General features: G+C 33.4%; 1 long non-coding RNA gene across 2 annotated transcripts in view; it reads right to left on the reverse strand.

Moving 5' to 3' along the window:
- The window catches only part of LOC108521319 (uncharacterized), a 25,208-nt gene extending 15,015 nt beyond the window's left edge, over positions 1-10,193 (reverse strand). The window contains exon 1 of one of the 2 annotated variants that reach the window (XR_001883166.1): positions 9,543-10,193. This is a non-coding gene — a long non-coding RNA (uncharacterized LOC108521319). The remainder of the gene's footprint in view (positions 1-9,542) is intronic. The other variant, XR_001883165.1, reaches the window with a different exon arrangement.
- Between the last annotated feature and the right edge of the window lie 1,382 nt (positions 10,194-11,575).

Below are 11,575 nucleotides of genomic sequence, written 5' to 3' on the forward strand. Positions count from 1 at the left end.
AATATAATAAAACATTAATAATTATAAGTGAATTATTAATAATTAGGTTATAAGCAAATTTGACAAATTATTAGGTAAACAAAACAAGAAAATATTAATATAAATAAAAAATGAGACTTTAAAACACATAAATAAAAAGGATCATGACAGACCACTATAAACAATTATATTCTAAAAAATAGAATAACCTAGAAGAAAAGAATACATGTCTGGAAACATACAGCTAATCAAGACTGGAATCTAAAGAAATAGAAAATTGGGACATACTAACAATAGATAAGGAGATTGAATCGGTAATGAAAAACTTCTCAACAGCGGGAAAAAAAAAAACAAGACCAGATAATTTCACTGATAAATTCTAACAAATATTTAAAGAAGAATTAATGCCAACGCTTCTCAATTTTTTCCAGAATTTATTCTTGGGATACAAGAAGGATTCAAAAAATAAAAATTAATAAATGTGATATACTGCATTAACATAATGAAGGATGAAAACCACATTATCATCTTAATGGGTGCAAAAGAAAGCATTTGAAAAAAAAAATCCAATAGTTTTTCACAGCAGGACCTCTCAACAAACTACGAATAGAGTGAAATTATGTTAATGAAATTAAGGCCATGTATGAAAAGGCCACAGTTAACAGCATACTCAGTGATGAAAAGTTGAAAGAAGCAGGAACAAGAAAAGGATGACCACTCTCACCACTTGTATTCAGGATAGTACTGAAACTTCTAATCACAGCAATTGGGCAAAAAAATAAATAAATAAAAAGCTTCAAAATTTGAAAAACAAAAGTACAACAATCCCTGCTTGTAGGTGATATGATCTTATTTGAAAAGTCCTAAAGTTCCAGTAAAATCTGTCAGAAATAGAAAATGAATTCAATGAAATTCCAAGATATGAAATTAACATAAAAAATCAGTTGCCTTTCTATACACCAACAACAAATTATCCACAAAGGAAAATAAGAAAGCAACCCCATTTACAATAACATCACAAAGCATACTTAGAATATTGGCCTGAAGTTTTCTTTTCTTGCTGCACCTCTCCCTAGTTTCAGTATCAGGATAATGCTGACTTCATAAAATGAGTTAGGAAGGAGTTCCTCCTTTTGGAATAGTTTCAGAGGGAATGGAACCAGCTCATCTTTGTATTTCTGGTAGAATTCAGCTGTGAATTTGTCTGGTCCTGGGCTTTTTTTGGTTGGTAGGCTATTAATTCCTGCCTCAATTCCAGAACCTGTTATTGGTCTATTCGTGGATACAACTTCTTCCTACTTTAGTATCGGTAGGGTGTATGCATCCAGGAGTTTATCCATTTCTTCTAGATTTTCTAGTTTATTTGTGTAGAGGTGTTTATGGTATTCTATTATTGTAGTTTGTATTTCTGTGGGGTTGGTGGTGATATCCCCTTTATCATTTTTTATTGTGTTTATTTAAGTCTTCTATCTCTTCTTCCTTATTGGTCTATATAGTGGTCTATGTATTTTGTTCATTTTTTTCAAAAAAACCATCTGGGTTTGTTGATTTTTTGGAGGGTTTTTCATGTCTCTTTCTCCTTCAAGTCTACTCTGATCTTAGTTATTTCTTGTCTTTTGCTAGCTTTTGGATTAGCGTGCTCTTGCCTCTCTAGCTCTTTTAATTGTGATATAAGGGTGTTGATTTGAGATCTTTCTAGCTTTCTAATGTGGGCATTTGGTGCTATGAATTTCCCTCTTAATATTGCTTTAGCTGTGTCCCAGAGATTCTGGTAAATTGTCTCTTTGTTCTCACTGGTTTCAAAGAACTTCTTGATCTTTGCCTTAATTTCATTATTTACCCAGGAGTCATTCAGGAGCAGGTTGCTCAATTTCCATGTAATTCCGTTATTTTTAGCGAGTTAATCCTTAGTTCTAATTTGATTGCACTGTGGTCTGTGAAACTGTTTGTTATGATTTCACGTTCTTTTGCATTTGCTGAGGAGTGTTTTACTTCCTATTATGTGTTCAATTTTAGAATAAGTGCCATATGGCACTGATAAAAATGTATATTCTCTTGATTTGGGGTAGAGAGTTCTGTAGACATTTACTAGGACCACTTGATCCAGAGCTGAGTTCAAGTCCTGAATACCCTTGTTAATTTTCAGTCTCATTGGTCTGTCCAATACTGACAGTGGGGTGTTAAAGTCTCCCACTATTATTGTGTGGGAGTCCAAATCTCTTCGTGGGTCTTAAGAACTTGTTTTGTGAATCTGAGTGCTCCTGTGTTGGGTGCATATGCATTTAGAGTAGTTAGCTCCTCTTGTTGAATTGTTCCCTTTACCATTATGTAATACCCTTCTTTGTCTTTTTTTTTATCTTTGTTGGTTTAAAGTCTGTTTTGCCAGACATGAGGACTGCAACACCTGCTGTTTTTTGCTTTCCATGTGCTTGGTATATTTTCCTCCATCCCTTTATGTTGAGCCTGTGTGTGTCTTTGCACATAAGATGCATCTCCTGAATACAGCACACTCATAGGTCTTGACTCCTTATCCAATTTGCCAGTCTCTGTCTTTTAATTGGGGCATTTAGCTCATTTACATTTAAAGTGAGTGTTGTTATGTGTAAATTTAATCCTGTCATCATGATGCTATTTGGTTATTTTGCACACTAGTTGATGCAGTTTCTTCAGTGTCATTGATCTTTATATATTGGTGTGTTTTTGCAGTGACTGATACTGGTTTTACCTCTCCATGTTTAGTGCTTCCTCAAGCCAATATCCCTGATGAACATTGATGTGAAAATCCTCAATAAACTACTGGCCAACCGAATCCAGCAGCATATCTAAAAGCTTATCCTCTGCGATCAACTCAGCTTCATCCCTGGGATGCAAGGCTGGTTCAACATATGCACATCAATAAATGTAATCCATCATATAAACAGAACCAAAGACAAAAATCCCAGGATTATCTCACTAGATGCAGAAAAGGCCTTTGATAAAATTCAACATCCCTTCATATTAAAAACTCTCAATAAACTAGGTATTGATAGAACATATCTCAAAATAATAAAAACTGTTTATGACAAACCCACAGCAAATATCATATCAAATGGGCAGAAGCTGGAAGCATTCCCTTTGAAAACTGGCACAAGACAAGGATGCCCTCTCTCACTACTCCTATTCAACATAGTACTGAAAGTTCTGGCCAGGGCAATGAGCAAAATAAAGAAATACAGGGTATTCAAACAGAAAGAGAGGAAATCAGGTTGTCTCTGTTTGCAGATTATATATTTAGAAAACCCCATCATCTCAGCCCCAAAACTTCCTGAACTGATAAGCAACTTCAACAAAGTTTCAGAATACAAAATCAATGTGTAAAAATCACAAGCATTTATTTACACCAACAATAGGTAAGCAGAGAGCCACACCATAAATGGACTCCCATTCACAATCAAGAGAATAAAATACCTGGGAATACAGCTAACAAGGAATGCAAGGGTCCTCTTTAAGGGGAGCTACAAACCACTGCTTAAGGAAATTAGAGAGGACACAAACAAATAGAAATACATTCCATCTTCATGGACAGGAATAAACAATATCATGAAAATGATCATACTGCCCATTGTAATTTTTAGATTCAATGCTATTCCCAAGAAACTGCCATTGATATCCTTCACAGAATTAGAAAAAAAAAAATTAAATTTCATATGGAATCAAAAAAGTTCCTGTATAGTCAAGACAGTCCTAAGCAATAAGAGCAAAGCTGGAGGCATCACCCTACCTGACTTCAAACTATACTACAAGGCTACAATAACCAAAAGAGCATGGTACTGGTACCAAAACAGACGTATAGACCAATGGAGCAGAACAGAGACCTCAGAAATAACACCACAGATCTATGACCATCTGATCTTTGACAAAGCTGACAAAAACAAGCAATGGGGAAATGATCTCCTATTCAGTAGGAGATCATGGTGCTGGGAAAACTGGTTAGCCATATGCAGAAAACTGAAACTGGATCCCTTCCTTACATGGTATACAAAATTAACTCAAGATGGATTAAACACTTAAATGTAAAACCACAAACCATAAAACCCTAGAAGAAAACTAGGCAATACCATTCAGGACATAGGCATAAGCAAAGACTTTATGACTAAAACACCAAAAGCAATTGCAACAAAGGCCAAAATTGACAAATTAGATCTAATCAAACTGAAGAGTTTCTGCACAGCAAAATAAACTATCATCAGAGTGAACAGGCAATCTACAGAATGGGAGAAAATTTTTGCAATCTATCCATCTAACAGATATCTAATAGCCATAATTTACAAGGAACTTAAACATATTTACAGAAAAAAACAAATAATACCATCAAAAAGTGGGCCAACGATATGAAAGACACTTCTCAAAAAAAGACATTTATGAGGCCAACAAACGTATGAGAAATAGCTCAATATCACTGATTATCAGAGAAATACAAATCAAAACCACAATGAGATACCATCTCATGCCAGTCTGAATAGTAATTATTAAAAAGTCATGAAATAATAGATGCTGGCGAGGCTGTGAAGAAATAGGAATCCATTTACACTGTTGGTTAGAATGTAAATTCGTTCAATCATTGTGGAAGACAGTATAGTGATTCCTCAAGGATCTAGAACCAGAAACACCATTTGACCCAGCAATCCCATTACTGAGTATATACCCAAAGGAATATAAATTATTATACTATAAAGACACATGTACACATATGTTTATTGTAGCACTATTTACAATAACAAAGACATGGAACCAACCCAAATGGCCATCAATGATGGACTGGATAAATAAAATGTGGTACATATACACCATGAAATATCCTGCCAGCCATAAAAAGGAATGAGATCATGTCCTTTGCAGTGACATGGATGAAGCTGGAAGCCATCATCCTCAGCAAACTAACAGAGGAACAGAAAACCAAACACTGCATGTTCTCACTCATAAATGGGAGTTGAACATTGAGAACACATGAACACAGAGAGGGGAACAACACACATCAGGGCCTGTTGTGATGTTGGGGGGTGAGTGGAGGAACTTAGAGGATGGGTAAATAGATGCAGCAAACCACCATGGCACACATATACCTATGTAAGAAACATGCACATTCCACACATGTATCCTGCGGTTTGTTTGTTTGTTTTTTTAGAGAAAAGAATATTCAGAAGTAAACTTTACCAAAGAGGTAAAATACTCATATATTAAAAACTATCAAACATTGATGAATGAAATTAAAGAAGGCACAAAGAACTGGAAAGACATTCGGTGTCCATGGATTAGAAGACTCACTATTGTTAAAATATCCACACCACACAAAGGAATTTATATGTTCAATGCAATTCTTATCAAAATTCTGATAGTATTTTTTTCCAAAAATAGCAAGAAAAAAAAATTCTAAAATTCATGTGGAACCACAAAGAACCCCAAATAGCCAAAACAATCTTAAGAACAATACAGCTGGAGGCGTCATACTTCCAGATCTCAAAATATAAATAAAGATAAATATAAATAAATAAAAACTATAAGTAAAGCTATAGTAATTAAAACAGTGTGGTACTGGCATAATGACAGACATAGAGGCCTATGGAACAGAATAGAGAGCCACAAAATAAACCCATGCATATACAATTAACTGAACTTCTACAAAGTTACTACGAATGCACAATGGGAAAAGGATAGTATCTTCAACAAATTGTTTTGGAAAAAATGTATATCCAACATGCAAAATAATGAAACTGGACTCTTACCTTACATCATACACAGAAATAAATTTGAAATTGACTAAAGACTTAAACATAAATACTTGAAACAGTAAAACTCCTCAAAGAAAATATTAGAAAAAAGCTTTACAACATTGGTCTTGGCAATGATTTTTTGCATATGACACCAACAGCACAGGAAACAAGCAATAATAGACAAGCAAAAATACATGAAACTAAAAATCTCCTCATAACAAAGGAAACAATTAACAGAGTGAAAAGGCAACTTACTGAATGGGAGAAAATATTTACAAATGGCATATCTGATGAAATGTTAATATCCAAAGTATATAAAGAACTTCTTCAATAGCAAAGAAAAAACAACCTGATTAAAAATTGCTTAAGGACTTGAATAGACCTTATGATACAGCAATCCTACCTCTGAATATTTATCCAAAATAATTGAAATGTAGATCTCAAAGAAATATTTACACTGCTATGTCCATTGTAACATTATTCATGGTAGCCAAACTGTAGGAACAACCTAAGTGTCCATTGATAGACAGATGGCTAAATAAAATATTGTATATACATACAATGAAATATTACTCAGTCATTTAAAAAAGTAAATTCTGTCATTTGTGACAACATGGATGAACCTTGAGAACACTATGTTAAAAGAAAGGACAAGTACTTCATGATGCCACTTAGATGAGGGATATAAAGTGGTCAAATACATGTAAGCAGAGGGTAGAAAAGTGGATGCCAGGGACTAGAGGGAGGGGAATGGTTCGCTGCCATTCAGGAGGTACAAAGTTTCAGCTGTGCAAAATGATTATGTTCCAGAGGTCTGTTTTATAACATTGTGCCTACAGTTAACAATACTGTATTAAACACATAAACATTGAATAGGGAAAAATCTCATGTTAAGAGTTCTTACAATAATAATTTTTAAAAGAATAAAGGAAATAGCCAAAGCATATATATATATTTATATGAAATTGTCATAAAAAATCAGTTGTCTTTCTGTATGCCAACAACAAATTATCCACAAAGGAAAGTAAGAAAAGTGTGTGTGTGTGTGTATACACACACATATATACACATATATACATATATATATACATGTCAGAATTCAACATGAAATATAATTCATTTATTAAAATAAGGTGCTAACTTTGAGAAGAAAAGTATATTTTATGGAATAGGGATAACAACCATAAGTCCAACAAGTCATAAATCCATGTCATTTTAAAAGACATACCCCATAAGATGTATAATGACTTAAAAATAGCTCAGAGGCTTAAAAAAGAAAACTAAGAAATGAAGATAAATGAGAGAAGAAGAGGAGAAATATAAAAATAAGCATTCAAGTTAAAGCAATTATGAAAGAGCAGAATATTTTATTAGATAGTGAAAGCAGGACATTGTTCAATGAAATCTGAAAGGTACTTGGAAATTAATGAATGGTATTATGAGCTGAGGTATCCCACCATAGATTTTGCTACAAAGCATAGCAACTGTTGAGTTTAAATTCAACAATAAATTAAATCGTATGGCAAAAGTTCAATTACCTATGAATGTGATTGTATCAGGTTCGTGGGTAATATGTAAAAATCACCTGGACTAAAATACTCAGGGTCAGAGGAAGAAAGAGTGGCAGGTTTATTCCTCTTGTTGAGGAGAGGGAGACCCTTTTGTTAGTGTGTCTTATCCAGTAAATTTGAGATTTAAATATTTAAGTGAGTTGTCTCAATACAATAGTTCAAACACACTCAACTAAAAATATTTTCTTTTATTTTCAGTAAATGACAGCAGTTATGATGAATAGCAAATCCATTTTGCTTTTTAGAAAACAACATCATCCAGTTGCAACTAACAAATATAAAAATTACTTTTAATATAGCATCAGAAAACATGACGTTATCTCAGGAGAACTGTGAAAGTTACTGATGAAATCTAGTTAGGTTACAGATAAGTGCTATAGGGTATTTGTTATTTAGAATACCCAGTTCCAACCTAAATGAAAACAGATGAGGAAAATAGGGAAGAATACACCAATATTTATGCTGCTAAAGTGAAAAATTAAATGATACAGATGTTTAAACTACATGCAAATATGTTAATACTTGCTGACAATTTACCTGATGTTTTACTTTTCATCTATATTTATGAAATCAAGTATTTATAGTTTATTCTTTTTAGATACAGCATTGTCAAGGGAAATATTTTACATTTGTTATACTTTCTTTTTTAATTCCTCTATCCTGTTCTCTTAATTTCTCTTTTCTTTTTGACTCCACTTTATTTTCTCTTCTTCTATCCATATTCTCCTTACAATTTTTCTTCTTCAGAAGAGCAACTTCCACTACTTATAGCCATTCATTGACTCACTAATCTATCACAATGCTCCTTCAATCATCTCGTCTTTTGTTCTGCAATTCACTTGAATTTTATAAAAATGGGTTTCAGAATGTACTAAATACAGAGGAAAGTCTATGGAACTCTAGCCCATTTTCAATTATCTGCATGTATTTACATTTCTCATTTTATTTTTTCCCTCACAATACTACACTAACTCAATTAGTGATGATTGCTTAATAGAGCAATTTATTAAAGTATCTTAGTACAAGATAATTTGAATGCAGACACTTGTTTTTTTCATTGGAAACATTTGGCAGTAAGAACACTTTTCTGTAAAATGATGAACATTTTTGGAAGATATTATGAGAGGCTATGGCAAGGAAAGAATATCAAGAACATCCCCTCTCACTAAAATAATGAATATTTTATCCTTTTAGATGATTCCATTGAATTTTTATCACTCTAACAGGTTACCAGTATTAAATTAATTATGAGAAACATGGATAGTGTCTGGACTCAAATCTGCTAACTCTCTCCGAGATAAAGCAGGCCTAACACACTAGGTACATTGTTCTAACAACTGAGATGCTTTGCCGCGAATATATAATCTTGGCTTTAGAACTTTTCAGATACTGTTCACATCAAGCATGTATTACTTCCTATATAACATATCTAATATCACTTAACATATAATAATATTATAAATGTTACTTCACATACAGCATATATATTACTTCATAAATGATAATATACTAAAACAAAATAAAACAAAAATATTATGATACTTTCAAGGATAACTAGGAGGAAAACTTCCCAAGAAGCTCAAGCCACGCATAAGTGAATAGCTGCTCATAAAGCATGTCTTCTATGTAAAAGTCTTACAACTTTAGCAAATGGCTCTCATGTCATTCTAGTCATGCTAAAGAGATGACTCAGGAATTGTTAAAAAAAAATCGTCCAGTGTGACAGTGGTTTCAGTACTTGATTTATAGGATGCAAGGAATCTAAAAACTATTGTAAGGAAGCTATAAAAATTAGGTCCAGTGACTTTTAAAAGCCCAATGGAAATTGAACAATTGCTATTTGATAGTTTATTGCATACTTAGTTATGTGTAGCCCTAAAAATTATACATAGGGAAATAGCTTATTATATGAGGTCAGAGGGAAAAATAATAAAACTGGAAACAGTTCATGTATAGAGCAATAGCTTTACATTTAAAAGAAGTAACTGTTTTACTTTCATACACGTGTGTTCTTTGCATATGAATAAAACTGGAAACAATCGAGAACAATTGGACTAGACACTTTTCTAATAGCTAAAATTCAAGCTGATGATTAAAATATTACAAAGGAGTAAAGCTCGTATTACACTACTTAGCAGAAGCTGATAAAGGATTCTGGATCCCTTGAGAAGTGAGGAAGAAATCTCAGTAGAAAATTTTGTTATACAATCCAGAAAATGCTCTTTGTATTTAGGTTACATACCTCAAGGCAGCTCAAAATTCTAGTTTGCTCATCCAGCCACAGCTCTGCTACTTGGTAGTTCTGTGCCGGTTATTTGGAATACAGATTGTCATTTGAGGAAGGGGTTGCATTGTCTTCAACTGAGCTTCAGGAATTTGCAGGCAGGAAATTTTCTGGACATCGATGATTTGTCTCCTTATCTTCAAGGACTTGGTCTCTCCAAGGGATGGAGCAGATTGCCAAGGATGCTCTGAAGCAGATGCTGAGTAGAACCTGACCTATTAAGACTTTCCAGGTTTCTCATCACTCCTGTAGCTCCATATTCAAATACACTCAGTATAATGCAATTATTTCAGTAAGATTTAAATTTGTAAACTATGAGTCAGATATGCAAAAAAATTAACATTACTTTTAAAAAATGCACTCAAGTTTTCTCTCAAGCTCCTTATTCACATAAACTGATTGACTTAAACTATTTTACTCCTGTCTATCTAGTACAACCCAGTTATGTTTAACCATATTCAGGTAGCATTATATAACATGGACAATGTCCATGTTAATGTTTAGTTACTTCCTGGAAAACAGTCTTTCAGAGTTTCCCTCTCTTTCCCTCTAGTCTGTCCCTTGGTTCTGGCAATGATTGAAGTTTAGGAAAGGGTGGGGAGAGAGGTTTTGCCCAAGTTCCAGGGAAAGAGTACACATTAGTTCTTCCTGGTCTCATTGAGGTGTCTCTTCCTGCTTGATCTGAGCTGCTCACCCTCCCGCACTGGTATCTGCTGAGGCAGAGACTGATCCTTTGCGGACTTTGATTATTGTGCCCATACTGACTGCTGATGTCAAAGTCTACAGCCTTCAGAGGTTCCTATGTTCTACAGCCTTCTTTTTTTCTTATTTGTGGAAACAGTTTATTAGCAATCATTATTAATCTTTCATACTATATTTATTTGAAATTGTACAGAAATAATTGAAGATTCACATACAATTAGAAAATAATTCTGAAAGATCATTTTACATTCTTCAATTTCCCATAGTGATACCATTTTGCAAAACTACTGTATAACATCACAACCGAATATCCTTATGGACACAAACCAGCAATCTTATTCAGATCTGTCCAGTTTTACTTATACTCATGTGTATGTATTTAGTTCTAAAAAAAAAAAAAATGTATAAGTTCATTATCTACCACAGTCAAGATACTGAATTGTTCCAAAATCCCAATAATCCTTTATGAGGTCCGAGCATCCATATCCCTGGTGGGGATATGAATATATATGACTATCCATACTATGGTGGATATGGTCCAAAAATATCCACTTCTCTGCCTTCCCCATCTCCCTGTCCCTAACACTGGACAACTACTAATCTACTTACAGTTTCTAAAACTTTGTTATTTCATAAATCTTATTAAAGTGATGTCATAAATGTTGTAACATAACTTTCGGGGATTTAAGAGTTTTTTAATGCAGTATTATTCCCTTCAGATTTGTTCAAATTGTTGCATGTATCAATAGTTCATTCCTTTTTATTGCTGAGTAGTATTCCATTGTATGTGTGCACCATCTTTTGTTTAAACATTGATGTGCTGAATGACAGCCCAGCTGATTTCAGTTTTTTACTACTACAAAAAATGTTGCTATCAACATATGTATAAATATAAGGTTTTTGTGTAAACACGTTTTCATTTCTCTGGGTAAATGCCAAGGAGTACAAATTGTGGGTCTTATAGTACTTGATGTTTAGTTTTTTTAAAAAACTGCCAAAGTGGTTTTGAAAGTGGCTCTACTATTTTATATTCCTACCAGAAACCTAAGAGTGACTCCGTTTCACTGTATCATCACCAATTTGGGGAACTGTGATTATTTTATATTTGGGGAATTTTAATTGCTATATAGAGATAGCTGATGTTGGTTTTAGTTTCTATTTGCCTAATTTTGGACATCTTTTCATGTGTTTATTTTTTATGTGTGTGTCTTTGGTAAAGTATCTGTGCATGTATTTTGCCCATTTGATGACTGGATTATTTGTGCTTTTTTTTTTTTTTTTTTTTTTTT

The sequence above is a fragment of the Rhinopithecus bieti genome, unplaced genomic scaffold (genome assembly GCF_001698545.2).
Source record: "Rhinopithecus bieti isolate Rb0 unplaced genomic scaffold, ASM169854v2 scaffold_1618, whole genome shotgun sequence".
NCBI classification, from domain to species: domain Eukaryota; kingdom Metazoa; phylum Chordata; class Mammalia; order Primates; family Cercopithecidae; genus Rhinopithecus; species Rhinopithecus bieti.